The following is a 27,064-nucleotide window of genomic DNA, read 5'->3' as shown; positions in this document are numbered from 1 at the left end:
CCCCACAAACATGACTTCAGCCTAATTAACTTCAGGAACTTCCACTGGATTCTTATATAAACTGATTGGCAGGGAGAAAGGTCCTCTGTGGTCATGGAGTGGTAGACAGCTGTTTTTGTCAATTTCAAACTACCTAAATTTTTTTAACCAGCTGGATATGAATATTGACACCTTCCTCTATTTGAGCTTCCTGGGCAGCAAAATGAAAAATAAATAAATCAGAAACACTGAAAAAAAAAAAAAAAGAGAAGTCAATGACTCCAACACAGCACAATTACAATTTTGATTGATTTAATTTCTGACCATGACTTAGTCATCAGTGTCTTGGAGCCAAGCAGTATGCAAGGCCTGGACAGGAAGGAGCAGGCAAACCCATACCTGGGAGAGAGCTGCAGGTGAGGATTTTGTGATACTTTGAAATAATGTGAAAAACATAATTCTACGTTTACCTGCTTTTCTGCCAAATGCAGCATGTTCAGAATTCTTACATGGTCGAGTGTTTGTGTTTGGCTGTGACTGCGGCAGAGGGGGAGAAGGCACGACTGTCTAGAACTTGCCCCAGGCCCCATCTCAGGATGTCTGTGGTTAGTGTTTGGAACCCTCCCACCCTCCGTGTGAGTGCACTCCGGTGTTTGGGATTCCAAATCCTGCTTTTGGTTCTTTCCAGCCATGTGAACTTGCTGAGGAATTTTCCCATTCTCTGTGGGCTTCTCATTTCTATGTAGGATTTATCTCATTTCCATATCAGTAGCTTTTCCAGAGGACCTTCTGTGGTTCTTCTTTGGGATTTATTTAAGGCACTTTGCCTGCAAAGGAATCTAGTGACCAGCCTCAGCCGAAACCCTGAGTGATAATTCTGGAAGAGACTTAACAAGGTTGCCCAACGTTGCACAGCTGTTTGCTGTCCTAAATCAGGTTTTTATTATTGGCAAAAGGGAAACGAGCAGGAAACTCATGTAAAGCACTTTCTTTTCCAAATGGAAATAGTTCCATCGTCTTGCGTTAGGATGATCAAAAGAATTCTTGCTCAGTGTAACAGCTCAGAAAATACAGGCGAGTATAAAGAAGAAAAATCAAAAACAATGGTAATTCTAGCACACGTGAAAAGCAATGATCATGCCAGTGAACAGAAATAACATTCCTGGGAATTGTCCATAATTTGGGAATTTTTTCCACGAGTACCCACAAACGCGCAGTTATACTATGTAAATATATTATATCCACATTCATACTATATTTATATTCACATAGCTTACATTTACATTGGCACATATGATATATAACACATTAATTACATGTAAAATATACTACATATAATAAGTACATTTTTACCACGCATGTGCACTCAAGACTGTATTTATGGTACTGGGAACCCTTGAGCAACACCTATTTCGGGGGGGAATCCCGTCAGAGAGGAAACGATTGCACGGTCCGGGAGCAGAGACTCCGAGCATATGAACTACAAGTCCCAGCAACCAACGGCGCGGACCGGGAGACCAGGGATGAAGAGACTACCAGTACCGGCAGGCACAGCGCAGACGCCAGGACTACGAGTCCTACAATGCACCGCTGTCGACTCGCGCAGGGGCCTCCGGGATGTGTAGTCGTTAGGAGACTAATTCCTATTCATTCAATCTCAAAGAAAATGCAAATTCCTCCAACAGCCCACCGACGCGACTTATCACCGGCTACCGAGAAATCCGGGCGCACCCTAAGTAAGAACTCTTCGGGTCTCCAAACCGTGGCGCGGGAGCGGGGCGCTTGCGCATGCTCCGGTGTCACCGGCGCGGGCGAGAGCGCAAGCTAAAGGCCTAGGGCTGTAGGCTCCGCCCCGGTTCTAGTGGCACAGTCCGGGGAACTTGCGCAGACTGTCTGGGGCGGAGGGCCGCGGGAAGCGACTTGTAGCGCCTGCGCAGATCGACTGCTTCTCTCGCGAGGACGGGCGCCATTATCGCAGCTCCCCGACAAACACCACGAGAATTCCGCAGCCCACACGGTAATTGCAGCTCCCGCAGCCGGTCGCGTCTCCACCTCCCCCTTCCCGCGGGGCGAGAGCGAGAGCGAGATCTCCCCTCTTCCCTCCTCCCTTCGCCCTCCTCCGGCCGCGGCTCCCGCGCCCGTCACCCCCTACCTGGGACTCCCTGCTTGGCCCGCCAACGGCCCGCTGCCTCCGTCCGGTTGCCCCTTCAGCGCCCCCGGGCCCCGTCGCCCTTCTCCCCCTTTATCTGCGGGCACTCTTTCTCCCCTCGCCGTTCCTCTCAGCCTTGTCAGCCTCCCGGACGCCCCAACGGTCTCGGCGTCCCCGGGCACCACCGCTCCCCGTAGTCCTGCCGGCACCACCTTAACCCCCACTGCTCCTCTCAACCCCTCCTGGTGCGCCCTCAGCTCTGCCAGCCCCCCGGGTTCTGCGGCCCCCCAGTCCCTGCGTTCTTTCGTGGGCGCACGGCGCTGTACCCCCGCAGCATTCGGATACTGGGGCGGCTGGGTCAAAGGGCCGAGCGCAGGCTTGTTTTCTTCCCAGATGAGGCTCTTGCTTTCTTGTCATTAATTTTCTTTTGCACTTGCAATCTCCCTCCCTCCCCTCCGCCCCCGTGCGGTGCGCCGCGTAGGACGGTCCGGGTGACAGGTCCCGTCCCCAGTACCCTGCCAGCTGCCTTTAAACTTGGGGAGCAGCCTTGCGAGAGTTGCTCCTAGACGTCCCAAAGGCCGCCCTGCAGATTGACGGCTTACAGTTGCAGGAGGGGGCGGGCTGGGACTCGCTTCTTTGGGGAATGGGAAACTGAAAACGCACCCAAAGGACCCTGCAGTGTGGTAGTTCCTGTCAGTCCGACTTCCGACTCTGCTGGCATCCTGAGTTACCAGTGTGAGATGGAGCCCCTAGAGTCAGGAACACAAACAGCATCCTCTTAATTTGCTTATAGTTTCACAAAGGGAAATAGAGGCATAAAGTGCCTGTTTAGGAATAGACAACTTCAGACTTCAGAGAGGATCTGATCCCGTTATCCAGACCTTGATGAATGAGGATTTCAGGGTTCCCCCCACCCCCATACTTGTTGCTATTTCTGTGGTTTAATCCTTTAGGGATGTGACCCATGGCTGAAAAAGACGTACATTCTACCTGCACTATGAGTAAATTGGATACATTGCCATAATAGAGGACTGATTTGTTTCTGATGAGACAGTAGGGATTACTTTGATATTGGGGAAGTAAATATTCCCGGAAGAACTGTCAACAGAAGTGACTTCGAGGGATAGAGGGCTTGCCTGCCCGGACCAGGGAGGGCACAGTTTTAGAGTTTGGTGGTGGAACAGGTGATTGCTCTCTATTTGCAGTTACTTGTTCTTCCCAAATGCCTTTGAATGTACTACAAAGGCCTGATTGGGTTGGTAAAACTAGCACTAAACTAAACCAAACCAGTTGATGAGAGGAGACAGTCCTTTCTAAAGGTAGAGTTGAAACTGGAAGTTTAGGAAACAAAAATAACGAGATAGTTGAATGGTTCTCAATGGTGCTGTCCCCCCTGCTTTCTGAGACTGGGAGAGGGTGAGTCAAAGGGCCGAGCGCAGGCTTGTTTTCTTCCCAAGTGAGGAAAACAGCATCAGGAAGTAGATGATTGGATCATCCAGCTTTTAGGACAACTCTGGGTACCAATACCCAGTGGTAAAACAAAACACCGCAACTGCCTATAAATTTAATTCTTTATATTCAGCTCTGTTTCCCCTTTGTTTTGTACTTAATATGTTCTTGTCATGCATTCTGCCATCATTGGCTTCACTTTTTTAAAAAGCAGCCGCAGTTTATGAGTCATGCATTGTGTCTGGGACTGCTGTTCATGTACAGTGTTTCTCATCAGGGTGACCCAATGAAATTGCCCTGTGTGGTGGATAAGGTAGCTGAGACTCAAGGAGGTTAAGTGATTTGCCTAAAACACACAGAGCCAAGGTTTGAGTATCCTTAAAAAATTAAACATATTTAATATTTTAAATTAATGTACTTGATGAAATGTCGTGAAAAACTTACAATGAGAGCAACAGTCCCCATCTCACCTTTTAGTCCTCCTTCTCAGAGACATTATCTTTTTGTTGTTTCTTCAAGAAGTTATTCATAGCTCTAAACAATTATTGTACACATTTTTTACTTCGTTAGGATAATATGATTTAGCTCTTCACATCATATCCCACCTTTTCTACACCCTGAATTCACTAGTTCAATGAATTGAAATTGTTTATAACTGCAAATATTCTTGCTTCCCAGCCAAGTAGTGCATTTTCCTTCTAATATAGCTGTTTGTTTTTTCTATTGTTTGTAAAGGCCTTTCTTTTTCTTTGCATTGTCTGCTTCCATCAACTTCTTACATTGTTTTACATTTTCGAGGATAGAGGATAAGTGTCAGATCTCTCCAGCCCTACTTCTCCAGCCCTCTGTCCTCTTTTTCTGATCTGGACTGATTACTCCACGCCAGCACAGGCATCATCCTGATGCTTTCCTGTGTTATACACGTGGGGTTACTCAGGACTCCGTGGTTTTTTTTTTTTTTTTTTTAAAGATTTATTTATTTATCTTTAGAGGGGAAGGGAAGGAAAGAGGGAGAGAAATATCAATGTATGGTTGCTCCTTGTGCATCCCCTGCTGGGAACTGGCCTGCAACCCAGGCATGTGCCCTGACTGGGAATCGAACCGTGATCCTCTGGTTCGCAGGCCTGTGCTCAATCCACTGAGCTATACCAGCCAGGGCAGGACTCCGTGTTTTAATCTTGGCTTTCTTCATTTCAGTGAGAACCTTTAGGCAAGTTGCCTTATTTCTTTTGGGTAAGTTTTAAGGATCCTGTTTGGTTTTAGGGCATTCCCAGAGTGACCAAGGATGTGCTCTTTGATCCTGGGGGCTTGTCCTTCTGCTCTGAGAAAGTCTTTTGTATCTTTTATTTGAGAATTTCTTCTGCTCTTTTACTGTTCACTTTTCCAAGTTCCTGTTAGTTTGATGATGGATATCTTGACCCTCTGAATCTTTTGTCTTTATCTTCTTCCTGTGTTATTTTATCCTTATTTCTGGGAGAAGGCTTCAGTTTTTATTCCAGTTCTATTTTTAATTTGTTGCCATTATTGAAATTTTAATTTCCAAGAGTATATTTGTTGTGTCCTTTTTCATAGTAGCTTATTGTTTTGTTTTGTTTTTTAAGATTTTATATATTTGTTTTTAGAGAGAGGGGAAGAGAGGGAGTGAAACATCAATGACCTGGCTCACAGCCCAGGCATGTGCCCTGACTGGGAATCAAACAGGGGACCCTTTGGTTAGGAGGCTGGTGCTCAGTCCACTGAGCTGCACCAGCCAGGGCCAGTAGCTTATTGTTTTTATGCATCATCTCCTTGATACTGAGGGTACTAATGGGGATTTTTTTTTCAGTTCTTTTTTTGTTCTCTGATTTCTTGTTTCATCTAGTATCACAGTTGTACTTTTAAAAAATACTGGCTTTTTGCTTTGTATGGCGAGTACTCCTTAATTATTGGTAATTGTTGTCTAAAGCAAGAGGAAGCTGATAAATCTGAGTCTGAGGGCTGGCTTTGGAAATGTGTAGGTCTCCCTGTGGGTGGTTGGGAACTTGTTAGTATGCTTGGAACTGGAATGTCAGATGGCAGGTCTTCGCTGGGCCATCCCGCTTAAGGAAGGACCCTTAAGTTAGTGGCTGCACCACTTGGTCTAGGAGTCGCCTCATATAGCTCTTGTGTGCCAGGACTGTCTTCTGTGTGCAGACACAGCCCTCGGTCTCTTGCTGAGGGCCCTGCATTTGGGTCTTGGTGTGCTGCAGGCTTGGAGCCCTCCTCTGGCTGTGCCCACTCTTATGTGCTTCACACTGCTATTTCCTTTGCCCACGTTAGATTCTCTTGACCTGCCAGAAATTTGCAAGCTCTCATCTGCCATCTTATTTTCTTTCTTATGGGTTTATTACACAATGTTAAAAATCATTTTAATGGGATAAGCAGAGGTCCCATGTGTACTGACCAGTCCCTTACTGTGAGCGGGAATTCCAGAACCTGTGCTGCCACCACTGTGCTGCTCTCTCATGCCCCTGAGTGGCCTAGGTGATGACGTCCACCATCAGTGGGCTTGGGGCCAGTTATCATCCCCATGGCTGCTTCCACATTGCAAGTGTGGGTGGATGGTGTGCATACCTTGTGGAGGGTCTCCTGGCTCTGCAGCATTGGAGGGGGTGCCAGGCCCCATTGGGGAGGGCCCACCATAGATGGGTCTTGTAGCAAAGATTGTGATTTCAGATTCTTCAAGTTGGCTTCTCACTGTATCATGGTGCTAAAAGAACATTTCAGTGTGCCAAAATGTAAGGACTGCCTCTATCTAGTTAAGGAGTGATTACTGTATTTGAAGTGTAATCTTGATGCCTTTTAGTTGTCCTTTGAAAATTGTGCCCTGGGAAATGCATCAGCTGTGTTTGCCCAGGCCTTGTCTAGCGAAGTAGTCCATGGGCCAGCAGCACCATCATCACAGGGCATTTCAGAGAATTGCAGATTCAGGCCCTGTCCAGACATGTGGATTCAGAATTTGCAGCTTTTGTAAATTTAATTTTGAAGTAGTTTTAGACTTATAGTTGCAAAAATTGTTTAGAGAGCTTCTCTACTCTCTTCACCTACTTTCCCTAATGCTGACATCTTACATAATCTAATGTCCTTATGAAAACCAGAAAATTAATATCAGCACAGTATATTAACTAAGTTATAGACCTTATTGAATTTCATCAGTTTTCTGCTAATACCCTTTTTCTGTTTCAGGATCTACTCCAGGATCCCACTGTTCATTTGTCATGTCGCCTTAGGTCTCCTCTGATCTGTGATATTTATGTAGCCCCAAAGTATCTCCCCCAATATATTTACAAATTGCAAAGGGAAAAATAGTAACTTCACAGTGAAGAGCCTGGCAGAGATCACCCTAACATCGCTAGTAATAACACATAATGATATCACGTGACCTGGTTTGATGCACTGAGTCAGAAATACATACCCTCAGTGCAGTCATGAGAAAACTCAAGTTGAGGGACATTCACTAAAGTAATGATGAGTGCTTTTCCAGGTTTTTCAGGTTTTTTGTTTAACAGAAATACATTTTCTCAGAGTTCCCGGAGACTAGAAATCTAATATCAAGATGTCAGCAGGTGTGGTTCCTTCTGAGGCTTGCCTCATTGGTTTGCAGTGTAGTGAGCACTGAATATATGCCAGGCGCTGTCCTAAGTGCTCTGCATATGTAAATTCATTTATTCTGTATAGCAACTTGGTGGAGTAGGCGCCCTTACTTATAGATGTAGGCACAGGAAGTTGAAATGACTTGCAAGTAATGGAGCTGCTCTTCAAAGCAGGCAATACAGCTTCAGGATTATATGCTTATCTATTGCAGGGTACGAGCGCTCCCCTGCTTAGTGCTTACTGGTTGCCTGTGTTAAGCATTTTACAGACGTGATGGCATGTGATCCTCACAGAAACAGATTGCTGCTATTTTACAGATTTGGAAACAGACTGATCTCTCTTGGGAAGCAGGCAGCTTATATGCATACACTTTATTAACAGGTACAAAATAATAGTAAACAAAGTTACTGCCAAAATCAAAATGTGCAGAACCAAAGAAATGATATGAATACATTTGCCAAATCTATTTAAGTTAGCATTCACTTAATGAATTTTTGAGGTGTTAAGTAACTTAAAACGAAAAGCTGTATGGTGGAGAAGTGATTTGTATCATACTGGTTTTCCTCAGAAGTTAAAGAAAAATGACTTGGGCTACTAGTACTCCCAGTTTTGTGAACTGATCTTTCTCTTCTAAAACAGAACCAATATTGTGACAAATTCAATAAAAGGCTTTAAAAAAAATTTTGTTTTATTTTATTTTGTTAGGAGAAGGCAGTCCCAGAGATTTTTGAGAAAGCTAATTTTGTTGCTAAGCATGTACCCTAAATTCTTGGGTCATCACCTAGTTGATGTAATTATTAGCATTAGCTGAGGTAAAACCTGACATAGGCTGTCAGAAAATGTATAAAAGGCAAATAGGAATGGTTTCCATGCTTCTTTCTCTTCCACTGAAGTTTAAAGTTGCTAGTGAACTTTAATGTTGAGGTTGTGATATAATTGAAAAGAATATAAACTTAATAAACTTTCTCTCATTTCTTGTGTTATCTCCCTTTTCCAAAGAGTAGTGTGGGGATCTTTTTCTGATCCACTGTTTTTTAAGTGCGTATGCTTTTTTACAGATTGATTTTCAGGGTAAAGCAAATAGTTCTTTTTCTTAAAAACTTACACTTTTCCCAAATATTTTCTTTTATTGTTGTAAAGCAGGATATCAATATAAAATAAAATTCTGAAAAAAATCCTCTAATCCTATTACATTAATGTTGTATATCTGAGAATACTTTTCCAGTTTTTTTATCTTCAAAAGACACTTTTATAATATCATTTGACTACATACATACGTAACTTTCAATGACTTTCACTTGAAAGTATGACATTGTTATTTTCCCTGTGTCTGTAGTTCTCATTATATGCTGTAGTGGATGTCTAACATTTCTTTGAGTAGATGGATTATTACTTGCTTAGCTATTATTGTTGGTCATTTAGGTCATTTCTAGTTATTCTCTAGATGGAATGTGGCCATGAAAAGAAAGTGTCCAGTCTTGAAAGACAGACTCAGAATTTGCATTTAAAAAGGTTGCCAGGTGTTGTATATTCACTTTGATGCTGAAGAAATACTTCCTAGGCTAGATTGTCGTCAAGGAAATAAGAGATAATGAACCACAAACCTTGTTTTGTGGGCTGGTAAATAGGTGCATTAGGCACAGGTTCTAGATGAGTTTGCATTAATGGTTTATTGATAATACCTGTTATAGCTTATTAGCCTTAATTTCTTATGATCTTCATCTATACCACAGGTGGCAAACACAAGGCCGGAGGGCCGAATCTGGCCAGGCACCTTGTTTTGACCCAGCTGCAGTGCTGAGCTCCTTGCCCCTAGTTAAGGAGCAGTTACATGTATATAGTCCTAAAATTATATTTGGCTCTTTGAAGGCAACCACAAAGCTGATGTGGCCCCTGGTGAAAATGAGTTTGACACCCCTGATCTACACTGTATGTATCCTGGAAACATTAGCTATACAATTAAGTATGTTACATGACAGAGCAAGACTGACTTTAAAATGCCTGTGTAACTTAACCACTTTAACTACTTAAATCTGGAAACATTAAACATTTTCTCATTTTGAAGAAAAGGCTTCTGGGGGGAAAGTCCATACTAAGGGTCTCAATGACAGTGTCTCAGATAAAAGCTTTAGAAGTCCTCACTGTATCAGAGGTAAATAAAGATTGTTCTTGTGTTCTATGACTTCATATGCATGGTGGTAATAAAAACAAATCACATAATGAATTGTTCATCAGAAGTGCTCTGATCATTCTGAAATGTTCAGTTTTGGGGGATGTGAGGAGTTTTAGAGACTTGGAGAGCAAATCTTCAGTGGGGTCATATGGTTGCAATTTGCTCTTAAAGAGCTATACTTGTTTTCTTGTTCGTGGACAGTACCTGGAGCTCATTCAGCATGTCACAGATGAGGAGAATCTTAGCAGTCATCTCTGCCTTCTCAAATAGTTTTTTAATTGTATTTTTTCCATTACTATTCATCCCCCCAAGCAGATAGTTTAAAGAACACTGAACTCTTGGGTTTCCCACTTTTGTCTTGTGCACGTTGTGAAACTACTTAAAAATGATCTTGTTTTATGCCTTCTGCCCTGCCTTTGGCTCTGTCTGTCTGCTGTCCAGGGCTGCTGTGCTCAGCCTGTTCTTTCAGAAGACAGGTCGTCTGTCCTCAGTCGTAGAAGGCAAGGAGCAGGAGGAATGCCCTTGACCTCTACTTAACCCCCCAGTGCACTGGTGAGGTTGGGCATCTACAATCCAGCCTTCTTTGTCAGCCAGCCTAAACCAAGGGGAATTGTGAACTACTCGGCATCCTCAGACAAGTATTCTGGGCATAAAACGAAGGTCAGCATAGTGCCTCAAAGTAAGTCTCTAAGAAGAAGTAGAGCTTGATGTCAGCACCGGGAGCCTCCCGTTGCTCGAAACCTGTGGATGGAACCATTAACTTCTTAAGCCACAAGTAGATAGTTTGCCCAAAATCACATGAATTCAATTTGCTGCATCTTTCACAGTTACTGATTTGATTAAGTGTTTTGGACCATCTACCTCCAGTAAAGTTCTCCTTGTCCCTTTAAGGAGCCTCACATTGGTTGAGCCTCCTGTGGCTGGTGGTGTGAGTGACTGGGTGCCCCAGACAGATAAGCCACAAGGTTGGATTGCTTACAAGGCACAATCATAGAAGAATAGAATCTGTCAGAAAAGGCCAAAGAGGGTGAAGAGATGAGAACAAATGTTTTCTTTAAGTCCCTGAAAAAGTTGATAAGTGGAATTGAATGTGTGGAAATTGACTACCATTACTTTGTCCTAAGTTATTTTGTATTAGCATTTAAATAGCATGAATAATGCATCGAAAGTGAAAGTGGGCAGAAGGGCCCAGGTAGGAGTGGAGGCATGACTCTTCCCTCCAGAGTGCCTTCAGGGGACCTGGGCCTGCACTGAGCCAGTCAGGCTGGGGCCTCTGTGATTGGGTAAGGGCCCTGCCCTGGCAAACCATTTGGTAATAAAGATTTACATTGTGTGCTTCAGAAGGTGCTGCTTCTGGTCTTGTGATTTTTCCTTTTTCCTCAAGGTGGAAAACCATTCAAACAGAGGTTAACCTTTCTTAACTAGAAGTGGAGGTAGATGCACTGGCAGTGAAAACACAGTATGTGTGCTGCCGGCACTTCCTTGTTTGAGTGAACTAATGCTCCTGAATGTGGCCAGGGCACAGGCAACCCAGTCTTACTAGATGGAGCAGGGGAGGACTCAGGCTGCAGTTCCTCCTGTCACCATGAAGTGCAGCCCTGCAATTCCATTAGTAGGTGGATGGCCAGGTTGGGACCTTTTGCCGCCAAGCCTTCCTTCTGGGAACTTTTTCATCAGTGGGAGCCAGGGATGGGCCTTGGGAGCAAAGTGTTATGTTAGTCTTCGTTTTATGCCCAGAATACTTGTCTGAAGGTGCCAGGTAATTCACATTCCCCTTGGTTTAGGCTGGCTGACAAAGGCTGGATGTCCTGTTAACCATTTAAAAGTCGCAGCTGTCAGGGGCAATCAAATACAGGTTTCATAGGCTTTTCACAGGTTTAATTGGCCTTCTGGTTTTGAAATTAAACATTTTGAGATTTTTGGGATTCAAGTAATTTTGCTTGTTTTTTTTTTTTGCAAAACGAGGGCTTAATATGTATTGTTATTTTAAATTTTGTGATTTAAATCCATGTAATTTGAAATTGTATAAAATGCAATCATATGTTAGGGAGGAGAAAGGAAGCTCAAGGACATACAATAAGATGAAAGCCAATACAAACTGCTTGGGGTTCCCTGCATATGTAGTTGTTAATAAAAAAATTCAGTTCGACTTGCTTCATGGGTTCTCCTGGGATCATTCAAGAGCTCAGTAAGCCTGCTGTGCCTCATTGGAATGTCTGTGAATCCACTATCTGAATCAGAAATTGTTCTTTATGGTTAACAGGAAGTGGAGCAGGAAAAGCCAATCCAGATCTGGAGGTAAATCCTGTAATAGTGGAGGCACCTCTCAGGAGATCAAGATTACTATTCTTCAATGATAGTCTCTAATTTCTTTATCCTTCAGTCTCAAGATTCTTTAGATGCTGCTGACATCATTAGACACTAGGGCAGAAGTCAACAACCTTTTTTTGTGAAGTGCCAGATAAATACTTTTGGCTTTAGGGGAATGTGGGTCTCTGTCACAGCAGCTTAACTGTGCCCTTGGAGGGTAGAAGCCTGCATGGGCCTGGCGTTTTGCAATAAAAGTTACCTACAAAAACTGACACTTGGCCAGATTTGGCTCTCAGGTTGTAGTTTTTGGATCCCCAAGCTCTAGACTAAAAATACTAATGCAGGTTGGAGAAAGAAGTCATGGTTGGGAGTTCAATAACAGTAAGATGATAATGAGGCATCCTTCAGCTGGTGCCAAGCACTGCTCAGAGTGCTGTCATCTAAGGGATTATGCTCCAAGTCTCCTCTGTTGTCCGTGCTCGTCCCCACTGGCCTGGAGAGCTTCGGGCGGCAGTCGGAGGAGTCCACCGGACCGTCTCATTTATCTGGTGAAGTCACTGAGAGTGCAGGTCAGAAATGTAGTTTATTTTGAGAAAATCTTGGAAAGAAAATGTCAGTGGCAGCCTCTCAGAAGTATAATTAGCACTGGCAAAGTTATGGTCAAATGAAAACGCTTTTATCCATCCTGCCTTTTTTTTTTTTTTAGAAAAAGCCTCAACATCTCTTTATAGGAATTGGGTTTCTTTCAGGCTCAGAAGTTGCAGGAATATTACAAACAATTATGGTATAGTCTTCTCCTAGATTCTCAGATGTTAATGTTTTCTTTTTTTTTTAAGTTTTAAGATTAAAAAAAAATTATCTTTAGAGGGGAAGGGAAGGAGAGAGGGAGAGAAACATCATTGTATGGTTGCCTTTTGTGCGTCCCCTGCTGGGAACTGGCCTGCTGGGAACCGGCCTGCAACTGAGGCATGTGCCCTGACTGGGAATTGAACCTCAATTGTCTGGTTTGCAGGCCGGTGCTCAATCCACTGAGCTACACCAGCCAGGGGATTAATGTTTTCTGTTCTCTTTATCCTTGCTCCTCCTCTGTACAGCTATGTGTGTATATGTATTTTTTTCTGAACAGTTAAAATGTATCTCTTTACCTTTAAAATAATTTGTGTCTAATTTTTCTTTTTATCGGCACCTGAGGACATTTTTTAAAATTGCTTTTAGAGGAAGGGAGAGAGAGAAACATTAATGCAAGAGAGAAGCATCAGTCGGTTGCCTCCCTATATGGCCAGATCAGGGATTGCGCCTGTACTTGGCCTGGGGATCAAACCTGCAACCTTGGTGTGTGCCCTGACTGGGAATTGAACCTGCAACCTTTTGGTTACAGGGTGGTACTCCAACCAACTGAGCCACACCAGCCAGGACTAAGTGTCTCATTCTTCAAAACGAGAATGTACTTTTATATAACCATAGTACAATTATCAAAATTGGGAATTTATCAATGATGTAGCTCTATTATCTAAGCAACAGATCTAATTCAAATTTTACTAATTATCCCAATAATGTCCTTTATAGTGAAAGAAGAGGGGACTCCTTTATGAACTTTGAATATATTTTTTCCCAAGAACATTTGGTTCCCGTGACGATACTGTGTGGACATGTCTACCAGGGCCATGCATGGGCCAGCCAGTGTCACCATATAACCTTCATGGGCCTCCCTACACGTCTGTCCATTTTCTGTCTTGGATCACATTACCTAGTTCTCCTTGGTTCTCCACTCTGCCTCTGAGGGGCTGCACTCGCCTGACATCTTTTGTGTCAATGAGAAACCTTTGGGATGATTTCTGCATCTGCCACTTGCTGCTGTTACTTTTTTTTTGTTTGTTACTTGTTCTAATGACTTCAAGTTGGGAGTTAATTTTCTTTTGTTTCTGTGTTGCTAGTTAGGATTATAACCTCGCCACATTTTGGTACATGGTAGTTGTTTTGTTAGGTTTCTGTAAAATTGTGAAGTGGACAGAGGAGATTAGGACATTTACCCCTGGACTGCTGACCACTTCCCTCCGCAAGCTTTGTAGTATGAGGCAATGAGCAGCAGGAGCAGATGGGCAGTAAAAGGATTCCCATTTCTGGAGGGATCTGAGGGATGGATGCACCAGCCCAAACTCCAGAGAATGGAGGGAGAACATGAGAATGGAGGGAGAACATGTGGTGACGGCTAACTTGGAGCTTAGTTAACCAGACGCAACATGAGTTACTGTGGGAGCATTCTTTACTTCCTTTCCACCCCACCCCCACTTCTGCACTGCTCTCTGCTCTCCTTTTCTCCTCATAAATATGCATGATGCATGTTTCAGATAAGGGGAGAGGTTAGGGATGGGCCTATCTTTATAAAATAGGGACACACCTCCATCAAAGGCTGTGAAGATTAAATGAGATCATGTTTAATGTAGTGCTTCGGATTCAATAAATGGTAGCTCCTGTAATTATTGTTCTGTATTATCATCAACTTTACGTGCCAGGTCCTGTATCTTTTTATGCTTGTCAGCCTCAAGTGCTGCTGATTTAATTGACAGAAGTTTCCATGTAGTCTGAATTTTGTCTGTGATAAATTTACATCACAGAATCTTAGAAATTTAGAATTTGACAGGAGCTTAGAGGTGTTTTAAATTAGTACAAGTTGCTGATTAAAAGCTTGGCTGTAGCTGTGAAGTGGGCACTTGTTGCAAGTGCAACTTGGCGCTGCCAGTGTCCTGTGTGGGCCCACACTCCGGGGGTGGGGGGCCCTGCGGCCCGGCCAGCAGCCGTTCCCAGCAGCCATTGGGTTTGAGAGGCCTCCTCTGGTCTCCTCTGTCCAAGGGAAATGACTCTTCCCCTGTACTTTGTATTGTAAATGGTGATCACTATACAGTGTCCCAGTTTCGGTGCATTATTTGTCAGTGACAAGGTTTTGAGAATTTTAAATTTTATTAGATGATTTTAGGTAATTTGCAATGTTGAGTATGAGTTTTTGTTACCTGAGGCCAATATTTTTATATGAACATGTTATCAGTGGGAAATGACTTTAAAATTTTACCTCTAATTCAGTGTCTGAGTATAAAGTGAGCTATAGTTGGCTTTAAGTATATAATAATCAATATAATGTCTTTCTGAAACATAACTTTCTTCTATAGAGGTACAAAAATCAACATACACCACCTAATTCATTTTCACATCTGTGAATGTTTTTTAAAATTTTTTATTTATTTATTTTTAAAGAGAGGGGAAGGGAAGGAGAAAGATGTGGGAGAGAAACATCAATGTGTGGTTGCCTGTCATGTGTCCCCCCACTGGGGACCTGGCCTGCAACCCAGGCATGTGCCCTGACTGGGAATCGAACCGGCGACCCTTTGCTTCACAGGCCCACGCTCAATTCACTGAGTTACACCTGCCAGGGCCCACATCTCTGAATGTTTTTCATTTTAACTGTAAAAATGTAGGTACAAGTGCAGTGAAAGTAGGAGAGAGCATCAACTGTGGTCTCCAAATACAGTATTTTCTGCTTCCTTTTGACTTTTTGAAATGAGATTATTAGAACCAAGATTTCTGCTGTCCTTGCAGCTGAGGGATTGCAAGAGCTGTCAGGGACTTAAAGCCTGAGTTTCAGGATTATCTGTACCTGTAGGACCATTTGAACCTGAGGGTCATTACTTTATTCACTAAACAAGTGTTTGTGGATGGCTCCCGTGTGCCCATCATGGTGCTAGTGGTAGTGCTACTGTATCCCATGGTACTCCATCCCAGGCATGGAGGACTTGTTTTTACTGTAAAGTGAGACTTTGAGTCACCAGAGGAGCCATTACATCCCCAAAGTGGCCAGAGACAGCATGCAGATGTGGCTGAGTTCCAATAAAACTTTATTTGTGGACCCTGAAATTTGAGTTTCATATAATTTTACATTTTGAAATGTTGCTCTTCTTTTGACTTGGCTCATGGGCTGTACAAAAACAGGTGGAGTCATAGTTTTGGCCCTTGGGGTCATAGGTTGTCCACCATTGCCTTAGAATGCATTTGTTGAGTGAGTGAATAAGATTTTATATAGACAGATGGGGGAGCCAGACAGGAAAGGCTTGAAACCTGGATGGAGGAGTTTAGATGTGATGCTCCCAGTAGAGGAAGGCCATGGAAAGTGCTGAGCTGGGCTCTGGGGGGATGAGCTGTCTTTGGAAAATTCACTCTGAAACTTAGAGGATGGATGAGAGGGTGTTGGCTTTCTGCCTCAGCCCTTTGTGGCTTTGGGAGAGACAAAGGGACACTCAGGCTGCCAGATCCGTGGACTCAGCTTTAGAGTGTGTCCCAGAAAGATGACAACTACACATCAGAGGGATTGGAGAAGAGTCCAGTTCATGGATGATGAGGCACTCAGCAGACCGGGTACAGTGGGAGAGGAAGAGGGAGTCAGGTTGGAAGCTGTAAGTGTGAAGAAACCACAGGGGCTGATTGATGTTGGTTGGATACTTTATGGGTAACACAGTAGAGAGAGTTAACCAAAAAAGTAGTCTGCAGGTTTCTTTCTCAGAGGAGTTGGTATATAGTGGTATCTCCTTGAGCAATATTCTTGGGGCAAAAAGAGCTAATAGGGACATGAGAATACTTCAAATTGTGATACTGTCCATATTTAAATTTCCCCTGAAATTCTTTATGCCTGAACCCTACTCTATCTCTAGGACCTCACAGCACCTGGCAGGTCTTAGTCTTGGTTAATTGAGAGCAGGGCTCTGCTAGTTTGTTTTGTGTTGTGGACTTTTCACGGGTCCTGGCCAGTAGACCTGCACCTCTGCAACTCCCACCCCGCCCCCCCACTCCTGCCCTGTCCCCCCCTGACTCTCTCAGTTCTCCCCCAGTTCTCAGTAGCCTTCCTTGATCTCCCAAGGCTGGAGTAGCTGTCTCAGTCTGTGTTCCCCTAGTGCTCTTTTTAGCCTTGACTAAGCAGTAGGTCCCAAGTGTCATGTCTTTGACTTGTTACATAATTAGTCCACGTCTTAGGGGTGGTGTTACATGTTACACTTTCCTCCCTTGTAGCATATGTTTAGCTATATGTATGTACAGTACGTGCCCGATGATTACTTTTTAAATAATGTATGAATGAATGCAATAAGAACACTTAATGTTAATAGTGTAAATGAGTTCACAGAGACTCATTAAAGTTTCTCCTGGAACTAAGAAATAAGGTTAAGGTGTTATAGCCTATAGTCAATTGTATATTATTAAACTTCTTCATCTTTGACAGATATAGTATTTTATTTGATCAAAATAAATACTTAACAATGTAAGTAATTTAGCAACTGTAAGAAAAAAATTAAAATATGGGTGTTATGTATGTAAACCAAAATTTTTGTTGCAAGATATATTCAGACTTCTGCAGTATATTTACATTTATCTTTGGCAGTTGGTAAACCAAGTAAAAGTTACTTTTAAATGCATTTATGGTTTATATTTTATAGCAGAGTTTATTTGGAATTCACATTAATGCATATATGGTTTTTATGTTTTTTTTCTAGAGATGTACCTGAAAACAGTGGTTGTCCAAGTGTGGTCCACAGAACCCCAGGGGTGTCCTTGAGACCTTCCCAGGGGTCTGTGAGGTCAAACCAGTTTCCATAACGATTGTAAGGGGTCATTGCCTTTTTTGCATGTTGACATTTGCACTGATGGTGCAGAGTCAAGGGTAGTAAGACTGCTGCTGCTTTAGCATAATTGAAGTGGAGGCCTCAAACTGCAGTTGTACCATTGAATTATTCACTGCCATGCAATTGTAAAAAAATCTTTTTCACTTAAGAATGCCCTTGATGAAGCAGGGAACATCATTCATTTTATTAAATTTCAACTTGAGTACACCTCTTTTAAATATTCTTTGTGACAAGACAGGATATATGTGGAAAGCACTTGTACTGCAATTCGGACTGAAAGAATTCCCTCAAGGACAAGCTCTCCTGTGATTATTTGAGTTGCTAGCTGAACTAGCCACTTTTTTTTTCATGGACTGCCAGAAAAGAATAATTGACTAGTTTGACCAATATTTCCTACTAAATGAACAAAATTAGCTAGCCACTTCAAGGAAAGTACTAACACTATTGCCAGTGATAAAATTTGAGCTTTGAAGTGAAATTGAAATTTCAGAAAGCTTGTATCTGCTGCTCTGAACCTGACAGCTTTCTAATACTTAACGACTTTCCGATGAGATCAGGGCTCCTATTAACGAATGTGATCCTTTTGATAATATATAGTGAACAACATTTGGAAGATCTGCATAACACATGAATCAATATTTTCCAGACGACCGATGCATAATGTTACAAAACCACACCTGCATAAAGGTCCATTTAAAGGGCACAACAGACCAATGGATTTTTTAAAGTAATAAAGTACAAAGTTCACTGATATGGTTTTAGATTCCACATTGCAACAAGCCTTTAGGGGAAAATCAGACACTTGTTGAGTTTTGGTATCGTATTAGAGAATACGTATAATTACCTGAAGGCCATTACAATACGTACTTTTCCCTTTCCCAGCGGCACCTCTGTGTGAGGTCGGGATTTCCTCACATGTATCAACCAGAACAATTTATTGCCACAGATTGAAACCTGATGCAGATAAGAGAATTTAATTGTTTCCCATTAAGTCCAACATTAAAGAGGCTTGTAAAAATGCTGAATTATGTCCCTCTTCTTGTTAAGATTTTGCTGCTTTTGTTGTTTTGGAAACTACAGTTATTTTTCATAAAAAATGTTTTGTATGTTAATATGCCATGTGTTGGTTTTTATAATCTTTAAATGAATAAAGAAATATTCAAACATTTTCTGTTCTAATTTCAAATGTGATTACTATTGGTAGTTATATCCATTCAAGCACAAGGTTTTGGGGCCTAACTAATTTTAAGATGGTGAAGGGGGTCCTCAGACCAGTGCGTCTGTGGATTTAGGACAGTGAGGGCTGTGGGATCAGCTTACATCTGGCTTCTCTTTCCTGCAGTTGTTTATATTTGAGGAGGTTTATACAGTTTGGGAAGCATGAATAAAAGTGGCAAATTTAATAAAATATATTAATTGTTAAGGTGGAAGTACCAACCCTCTGAGGCTGATTTGACCTTCTTTTCCTGATTTTAAACTTAAATATTTCTGTGGGGGTGGGAGGACTGTCTTAAACAGGGGTGTCAAACTCATTTTCATGGGGGCCACATCAGCCTCCAAAGGCTGCCTTCAAAGGGCCAAATGTAATTGTAGGACTGTATAGATGTAACTGCTCCTTAACAGTTAAGCGAGACCTCCACGCTGCAGCCGGGTAGAAACAAGGTGGAGGGCTGGATTCTGCCCACTGACCTTGTGTTTGCCACCTGTGGTCTTAAAGAATAAACTGTGGCCTGAATTTTCCTAAGTGGAAACCAGAGGAAGAAGTGTTTCTTGCTTTTTGCCAATTCCCTAGTTTATCTAGTACCTGACCAGTCATTTAGTCATACTTCTTTTTGTTTCCCATTTCATTCTTTGTATATCCCCCTACCAGTCCACACTGAGTTTGGGAGAAAGATAAGTAAGCTGAGTCTTTTCTCCTTATCTCAGTTTAATAAAAAATGGTTTCTTTGCTTACTCCACACTGGTTTTCAATTAACATTACTATACTTATATTCAAAAGGATTTGACTAAACAGAATGATCTTTAGTTTTTTAGAGGTTTCCCTGTTTCTAGATAGAGATTTTGCTTTTTGAGTAGCTACTAATTAACCACTTTCTTAAATGGGAATGGAAATTACTGCTCCGATTTTTATGGCGTTGTGGACTTGATATTTGGGGGTGGATGTGGTAGGGGATTGAATGTCAAGTCCACAGTACCATGTACCCCCATACAAGCACAAGGTTTTGGGGCCTCATTAAGTTTAAGAATCCAGGGAGTCAGATCCTGCTGTAGGACCTTGGTAACAGTGGTCCTTTCCCATCACTCCTGTCCTATTCCAAGCATCTTTTCTGTGTAATTGCACTCTAAGAATTGTATTTAGGATCATCTCTCTCTTGTACTTGTTCATGGATACATCCAACCCTCAGAGTAATATTTTTGTCACCTATAAAAGGAAGTTAGCATAGCACTAGTGATTTCCAAGGCCCCTCCAAGATATGGAAGGGGTACCCCTGGCCAGATAGCTCAGTTGGTTAGAACCTCATCTCGATATGCCAAGATTGCAGGTTCAGTCCCTGGTCAGAGCACATACAAGAATCAACCAATGCATGCATAAATAAGTGGAACAACAAATTGTGTCTTTTTTACTATCTCCCTTTCTTTTTAAAATCAACAATAATAAAAATGACATGTAAAGGGTATGCCAAGCTTTTTACCCAGGCTTGTGGACTGCATCTCTTCAGTCATTCTGCATGTATCTGGTGGCTGGTAAATAATTCTAGTAGAGCAGGTCACTGCCCTGGGAGGTTATACACTTGGCTGCGTTGTTCTGCCTCTTGTGGAAATCACCTGGTCAGATTCTGCAGCAGGGATTGGTGTAAGAAACAACTCTGGGAAAACTTCTAAAAAACTGATGGGGGAAAAAATTCCATACGTTGTGATATCCCTAGCGAAATGACCCATGTGATGTCATTCCCACAGTGACTGAGACTATTCCTGAGTCCTCTGTACAGGGAGGCTTTGTTTGGTTATTTTTTTCTTGCTACCTTTTTCTTATAATGAGAGCTGATAGTCTACAGTGTTTTCTTTTTTAACCTTTACTGCTGAAGCTAAGTTGATTGCTCAATTACAAGAGCCTTTCTTTATTCCTGTTTTAGTGGCATTGTGGTTTTATAGTATAGGTGCCCAAGGTTAAGTTTTCTTGAAACATTAAAAACGAATTTGCAGTTCTGCACTTCAGCTGATGAGCAACAGCTATGTCTATTGCTAACAGCTGATGAGCAGCTTGTATTTTCGCTGTTTAACAACTGAAAGTGTCATTCACATGAAGTTCACAGTCATAAACTAAATAGGTTCATGATTTAATTGTGGTACATTCCTATTGGAATCAAGGCATAGACACAGAACTTTGAAGACTGTGTTCCATGGTTTTTAAGTAGAAAAGCTGACTTGTGTAGTTCTGCATTACTGTAACTCCACAGTGGGCTCTTCCTCTAGATTCATCACATGCGTGTTCATTGAGGGCCAGCCTGTACCAACCTTAGGCTAGGCAGTAAACAAAATGAAAATTCCTGTACCAACGGAACTGATCTTCTAGTAGGGGAGACAGATTTAAATGATGAACATTAAGCCCATGTAGTAAGTCAGCTGCTAAGTGCTTTTCCGTAAAGCAGGAGAGGGGAGCAGGGAGGTGGGCGCTGGTGGTGGGTGTAATTGAATAGGCATAAGTCCATGTCATGAAAGAGGCAGTAGGTGGTAGACTGTACTGGCCCTGAGCTGGGTGTGTACCTGCTGTCCTGGGGAGGCCTCCTTTGAGCGGGCGAGTGAGGAGCAGCAAGGAGAACTGAGGGGCACTGTGACAGGTGCTGGTTGGTGCTCAGCTGGCTTCAGTGTGCTGGGAAAGTCGTCCTGAGGAAGCAGGGTGCTTTCAGTGGGCTCTGAACAGATGGGGGACAGTCTGACATGAGTTATGACAGGATCCGGAGAACTTTTTAACCAGTAATTGTTAAATTACATATTTTATATGTCTCCAATATTGGGGACAATTATGGGGTGAAGACAGAGCAGGGAGGCCCCTGTGAAGGCCAGTGCATGACTTCAGATGTGTGCAAAATGCCTTTCATAAGAGAATTTGCCCACAGGTAGGACATGAGAGAGAAACCAAGGACTGAAGGTTTTGGTTGTAAGCAACTGGTACCATAAATTGAGACAGAAAGTGTGGGAGGAGCAGGTTGGTTATGGAGGTGGTTATTGGGTTCCGTTTGGCATGTTACAATGGAGACTAGACACCCAGGGGAGCTGTCCAGCAGCCTGTTTGCTTCATGGATCTGGAGTTCACATGTGAGGTCTGAGTTGAAGGTGAATCTTCATCATCAGCACATAGACAGTGTTTCAGGATGATTGAGAAGAAGTCCAGCACCAGGCCCTGGGTCCTGCCTGTCAGGGAGATGATGCAAACCTTCCAAGAACCTCTGCAAGACAAGGCCAGCAGAGTGCAGCCAGGCCAGGAAGGTGAAGGAGGGAGACTGGCTGTGGAGGAGGTGGGAGTAAGCCCTGGGCAGGTGCTGCGGTGGGTAGGAAAGGCTGGATGGGGGCAGTTTGATGGGTGGAAAAGCCAGAGTCTGATTAGGCTGGCTCTAGAGAGAATGTGAGGGGAAGAAATGGAGTCAAGCATGTACAGGCAACTGTGGAGAATTCTGCTCTGAAGGAGAGCAGAAGAATGGAGAGGGAAGGAGGGGGGTGGGGAAATAGCAGTGCAGTGTGTATTGGGAATAACCTGGGAGGCTGATTGTGAGGGACTCAGAGAATTGCTGAAGTGCGAGGGCCCCAAGCTGTGAAAGGGGAGGGTATGCTTGTGGACAAGAGCAAGGCCAGGTGGTGCCCATACCAGCCACAGTCAGGGAAGTCAAATTCAAGGGAAGCAGTGGGGAAGAGAAAAGCAAGGTTGCCAGCTCACTGAGGGAAGGAGGAGCTGGGATTTGGAAGGGAGAGGAGCCAGTATGGGACACAGTGGTCCAGGAGAATGGAAGCACTCACTGAGCAGGGAAGGGCTGTTTTGTGCCCGCAGCTTCGGGCACACTGTGCAGGCTATGTGTGATGGATGATGCACATGAGAGTTGTAGGCTATATATGTATTACTTTGTGTTAGAAAACCAATTTCACAGGTGATATATAAATATGGGTTTATAGAAAACTCAACAAAATAATCCAGAAGGATCAAGAATGAAGGTTACCTCATGCTGTCTGTAATCCCTCCTTCATGGGCAACCTTAAGTTCAGTATCTGTCATTTCAGACCATCTGGTGTGCATTGGAACACATGGACATGTGACTGCACACACATGCAACTTTCAGAAAACAATAGGGATCATACACATACTGTCTTGCAGTTTTCCTTTTATATTCTTTTCTGTTAGTGTCATATTCTGGAGACTTTCCACTGTGGTCAGTGTGATCACACCAGTGTCACTCACATTGATGTCTGCAATGTTTCACAGTAGGATGTCCCATCATGTACCACCCCCCAAGATCAAGCACCTAAGTTGTTGATTTGGTCGGTGGGTTCCTTTTTCATGTGTACCCTAGACGATACTCTCCTCGGCTACTCAAGAGGCTAGGATTCAGGATTTTAGGGTGGGTTCAGAGTATTTTCTTAAGCCATTTGCAGAACTTTTAGAAACCAGGAAAAAGTGTGAAGCCCTTGGAAACATTCCACTAGACCTTCATGAGAGACAAGTTTTTAACCTGAAAGCTGTGGGTCAGGGAGACCCTGAATGAGCTTCGGGGTGGCTGCATGTGACAGATTCCAAAGTACGTTGTTTTAAAGCAGAGTTCTAATTAGTCATTGCCATTAAAGGCATTATTGAACATTCATCACAGCCCAGTTGTTTTATTATTTTAAGACTGGACTGTCTCCATGACTTCTGAGAAATGGCAAATTTAATTTGCCAAAATGGCAACCGCATGTATTGCTCTGTTCCAGTTTTCTCGGGCTTGTTGCCCTACTTTTTTCTATTCAAACCTTCACTGTTAGCAGAATTTTAGATGACTCTTTATTCTGGCCACAGAACCATTTTGAGTAAACGACTTGGATAACGTATGGTGGCCTCATTTGGAAGAGGTTAGGGTTCAGGATTATATGGTGAGTTTGGAGTATTAAGCCACTTGTAGAGCTTTCAGAAACCAGGAGAAGGCTTGGATTGGGCCCTTGAAAGCTTTCCAGTAGACCTGTGTGTGAGACAGGTATTTAACCTGGAAACTGTAGATCCAGGGTCATCATAAATGGGCTTAATATATCCACGGTATATCACTTAGGTTAAGCTTGGCTGCATGTGACACTGCAACATATGTTGTTCTAAAGCAGGTTGTTGGTTCTTTTTTTTTTTCTTATGAGGAAGTCTGGGGCAGGCAGTCCAGGACGCGTGGTAGCACTATAGATATGAGGACCTCAGGCTACTTTGTTCCTGTTCCTTGCTCTGTTCTAGCTCCTGTTACATCCTCATCCCTGGAGCCCAGCAGCAGGAGGACAAGAAGGAGGGCAATGGCTGTGTGCCAGCTTTCCTTTGACAAGGTGTCCTGGAGCTGCCACGCACCATGTCTGAGCTCATGTCCCATTAGCTCAAACTTGGTCAGGTAGCCACAGTGTGCAGTAGGTGAGGCAGGGAGCCTCCTCTGGTGGCCGCATGGCCCCTATAAACTAGGGCTCCTGCTCTGGGATTGGTGAAGGCTGTGAAACTTGGCAGAAATTTGTCTGTGTGCTCTTTTCCAGGGAAACGGTCCATAAACAGTCTGTGAGTGTAGAATGTTTTATGTCCGTCAAGTCAAAGCTCAGTTGAGTGGTTATTATCTGAAGACTGCTGCCTTCATTTAAAAGTTCAGTGTATCCCTTTAGTAATCATTTATACTTTGGTTTTTAACTTGGAAAAAAGAAGACTGAGTTTATGGCATGAGTAGATTTGATCTTCAAACTGAGCACCAGTTAATCTGTACTTGGAAGTCATCTTCAGGGGGCACAGATTTAGCACGACACCCTATTTCCTTATCCTGACAGGTTCTCCTGGAGCAGTTGCTGAGGATGAAGGTTGAAGAAATTCCCAGTGTTCAGCACAGGCACCAGGTTCAGAGAATATTACTGGATATAACTGAGGTTGGAACTGAGCATTTTCCCCACAGTTTATGCCTAAGTGTCTTATGCCTAACTATTTAGCTTTTTGATAATCTTAAAAGTGTTTTTTATTTTTGGAAAGGTGATGAATATACTTGATAAAAAAAGTATAACAAGGTGAAAAATGAAAAATAATTTTCTTTACCCTTAATGTTCCAAGGATATTCTGTGCACATCTAGCATATTTCTTTAAAAAAGCATGATGTACACATTTTGCCCCATTTATTATTATGTAGTACTGCATCTTGGGAGTTGTCCTTAGAGATATTTGTGTCCTTTTACAGTTGTTTGGAATTCCAGTGTTTGGCAGCGCCATACTTTTTTGTTGTTGATGCACATTTAGGTTGCATCCATTCTTTGGGTGCTAAAAGCATTGTCTTAGGTTTTTTTTTTTTTTTTTTTTAACATAAATCTTTGAATCTGTGTGATGGAAAGATTCTTGAATGGGAAAAGGCATGATCAGGGCTGTGGGCAGTAGCATTTTGGTAGCCATACTGCTCGTTGCTCTTCAGGGTTAGACTCCCACCAAAGGCACAGGAGGGCTCGCTCTCCCTCCCGACTCTCTTCCAGTGCAGTGCACCACACCGAGTGCGCGTGGCTTTGGTTTTCTTCCTTAGGGTCTTCTTGTTACACGGGTTGGATCTTTGGCGTCACTACGCTACTTTTTCTTCCACTCTTTTCTTTACTCTTAAAATTTTTCCCCCTTTTCTCATCGTTTTTCTGAAGGCATCATTTATTGTGTTTACCTGCTCTTGGATTTACTCTAGTTTTCATTTCCAGTTTTTTTTCTTTTGTTTCTAATCTTTTGTGAGTTCTGTCACCTCATTTGGAGCTTTTCTCTTGATGGTTTATGGTTAATAATGTAATATTTTCTTCACGTATTTTAACTTGTTTTGAATTATTCCGTAGCATTTTCATCTCTTTTGGCGACTTGTCATTCTAGCATGCTTTCACTTCTGTGCGATGTTATTTTGCGCCTTATTCTCTTTGAAAACACATTGTATTGGCATGAATTACGCCAGTATTTTTTCTGTTGTTCATTTTTATGTAGAATTAATTTTCCCAAATATTTAGTAGGGAGGCTTTATTTGAATAGTTTTACTAATTTCAGTGTTCTAGAGCTCTGTTTTCTGTGTTTTTTAGGAAGTTTTAATAAATATAGCTGCTCATTTTCTGACCTCTCTTGGCTTTGTTTTTCTCTTCCATATTTAATTAGACTTTTGTTTGCCTCTCACTGTTTTCCCTGTCCTGTATATTTTGTAGTCTGTTCCCAGCCATTTCTTTTCAGTATGTTTGACCTAAAGGGAGCTTTGAATGATTAATTTTGAGTGTTATTGGGGCCCAGAATGTTTTAGGCCTTCCAGACTTGACTGCAGACCTCTTGTATTTGTCTGCTGTGGGATTATGCTCACTTCCTGGTTTCAGCTGCTGTTCTCAAGTCGATACATTGCTTCTCTGCTTCCTGCTTTATACCTGCTTTCATCGTGATGATCTTGTAGCTGTCAGTGGTGTGTCCCCTTACATGTATTTTGGGATTTGTTAGGAACGCCTTATTACTCAGTTCTGTTACAAACAATGACCTGAATTTTGGTTTTGCTATCTTAGTTGCTCCGTGTGTTTTTATGGGAGGATTTGGGGACATTAAAAGTCTTTGTTACTGCCATCTTTCCCTAGTTGGACTATTCAAGGGTTCAGTCAAAGTGGTTCTGAGGTCCTTTGTTTCCCATCCAGATTGTTTGTCATCAGTCTCTTCTTTATTAAGGACAGTTGATGCTTTTTCATCTTGTTCAGCCTTGTGTGAAGTGTGTAATCTGGGAGTAAAAACACCTTTGCCATTTTGATGATCATACCTTTGATCAGATGTTTATATAAAAAAGTTACATTTACTCTACGGAGGAAGATTTGAGAGAGATTAGTTCCTCCTACACATTGTCTTCCCTAGGAAATTCTGGAGCTGCTACTGTTTAAGCTGTGAAATTTAAATCTGGAAAGAAGAGAAAAGGAACCACGTTATTTACAGGATTTAAGAACACATGTGCAACTTACAAATTTAATTTAATGCCTGTTGGAATTTACCATTAAAAGAAGCTGTCAGGAGATCCTGATTTGAAAGTAAATGATCTGAAAATTTTCAGTCCTCTCCTCCCTGCCCCACAGGGGTTGTGACTGGGGATCGGTAGTACTTACTTGTGGAAGGAGCTGTGCTGTAGGGCTGAGTGCATGGTTTCTGCCCTCGGGGGGCATGTTGTCTAGGTGGGGACAGATACGTAAATTATTTATTTTGTAAATATTTACTTATAAATAAAGTATAATATGATAAAACTATTATGGTGACATTGATTCCCGAATTCTTTAGGACATCCTGTTTTCCAGTACTAAATTTAGATCCCTGGTTAATAGGTCTTATTTGGAATGGCATGGCCTCATTTTTGTTTTGGAAAATAAGGTCTCTCTAGGCCTAATCACAGTGTTTCAGGAGCAGGAAGAAAATAACTGACTCTGCTCCAGACACAGTGCTAGGCTCAGGGATGACAGCTCGCAGCAGGGGTGGCCCAGCCTCGGAAGGTACAGTGTGGACAGGATGGTGGTGCT

The 27,064-nt window shown here is 42.6% G+C and overlaps 1 protein-coding gene across 6 annotated transcripts in view; it reads left to right on the top strand.

Moving 5' to 3' along the window:
• Positions 1-1,802: 1,802 nt before the first annotated feature.
• Positions 1,803-27,064, top strand: part of BANP (BTG3 associated nuclear protein) — a 141,309-nt gene continuing 116,047 nt past the window's right edge. For 2 of the 6 annotated variants that reach the window (XM_037142361.2, XM_037142359.2), the window contains exon 1: positions 1,805-1,996. The gene's annotated coding sequence lies outside the window, so the exon portion shown is untranslated. Of the gene's footprint in view, positions 1,997-24,358; positions 24,455-27,064 lie in introns of all 6 variants that reach the window. The other 4 variants (XM_037142358.2, XM_037142360.2, XM_037142357.2 and 1 more) reach the window with 4 other exon arrangements.

This window comes from Artibeus jamaicensis, unplaced genomic scaffold (genome assembly GCF_021234435.1).
Source record: "Artibeus jamaicensis isolate MK-2021 breed Jamaican fruit bat unplaced genomic scaffold, CSHL_Jam_final contig_464, whole genome shotgun sequence".
Lineage (NCBI taxonomy): Eukaryota > Metazoa > Chordata > Mammalia > Chiroptera > Phyllostomidae > Artibeus > Artibeus jamaicensis.
The sequence above is the reverse complement of the archived record's forward strand: the minus strand, read 5'-3'. Positions and strand labels throughout refer to the sequence as shown.